A 1308-nucleotide genomic window follows, 5' to 3' on the forward strand; every position below is an offset into this window, starting at 1 on the left:
GTACGAGTACGTACGTACGTACGTACGTACGTACGTACGTACGTACGTTACGTACGTTACGTAGTACGTAGTAGTAGTAGTAGAGAGAGAGAGAGAGAGAGAGAGAGAGAGAGAGAGAGGCACTGCTAGTCCGACATAATTGGCAGGGGTCCCCGACGTAATATTTATTACGGATCCAAGGGGGCGGCAAAAAGAAAGATTGTAATGGCCAACTGGGATATAAACTGCACCAGCCTCTTTGCGGTTCGTTAAACGAAACCTTCATCGAAGGGTGTCGAAGAAAACATACGCGAATCTTGACTTCTCTTCGACAAAATCTAGAAAAGTTCCTGTCATGGAAATTAATTTCAATTGAAAAAAACATATATGTACGTTGTTACTTTTAATTGAGAATTTACAAGTTTATAAGAGTAAGTTTAATTTTTTGTTTTTTAATACCTTGAAAAAATAATTCTTATATTATCTCGAGATTGTGAGTGCATCCCTTTTCGGGAATGTAATATCGTTTGTTTGTCACTGTTGCTAGAACAAGTTAGTCTCCATTCGGTCAAAAGCGTCTCGGCAGATCGCTCCTATCCCCCTTGCAGATCCGTGTTAAGCGGATTTAATTTGCGTCACGAACGAACAGAAACGCTCGCGCGCGCCCTTTAATCGTCTTGAATATCGCCGTTGATGTAGGCGCACTTCTTAGTTGAAGACGTTGAAGAAGTCCTACCACTGTGTGCACACGGAAGAGACGTCTTTAAAGTTGTTTTCCTCAAAAACTATTCCTTTAAATGTCTATAGAATATCTTATATATAACGCGGTCTGTTGGCACAGATTTAGAAATTTGTAGACAACCCTTACAGCAATGTATTAAATCAAAAAATTTTTTACGAGATAAAATTCTGTTGGAATTAATTAAAGAACAGCACTTCTTATATTTTATGTTTTTGAAAACTAATTTAGAAAATTTTTTTAAGGATTTGGTGTTTATAACTAAGAAAATATTAACACAGGAAATTTCTCTGAGACATTGAGAAAAATTTCTTTGACAAATAGTGCAATAGTTAAGATCTACAATTCTACAATTTTCTACTATAAATAATAAATGTATATATATATAATGTATATATAAATAATTTAAAAAAAATATTTATTACTATTATGATTTTGAAACAACAGCAAAATCTTGATTTGGACTTGCTAAAGCTGCGTACGAATGTAAAAGTCCATGTAAATGCAAGTGCGCTCGCACGCGCATACTGTCACCCTTTCTCCTTCCCTTTCCCTATTTCTCTTCCCCCCCCCCTCTCTCTCTCTCTCTC

The sequence above is a fragment of the Atta cephalotes genome, assembly GCF_000143395.1.
Source record: "Atta cephalotes unplaced genomic scaffold scaffold00019, whole genome shotgun sequence".
Classification (NCBI taxonomy): domain Eukaryota; kingdom Metazoa; phylum Arthropoda; class Insecta; order Hymenoptera; family Formicidae; genus Atta; species Atta cephalotes.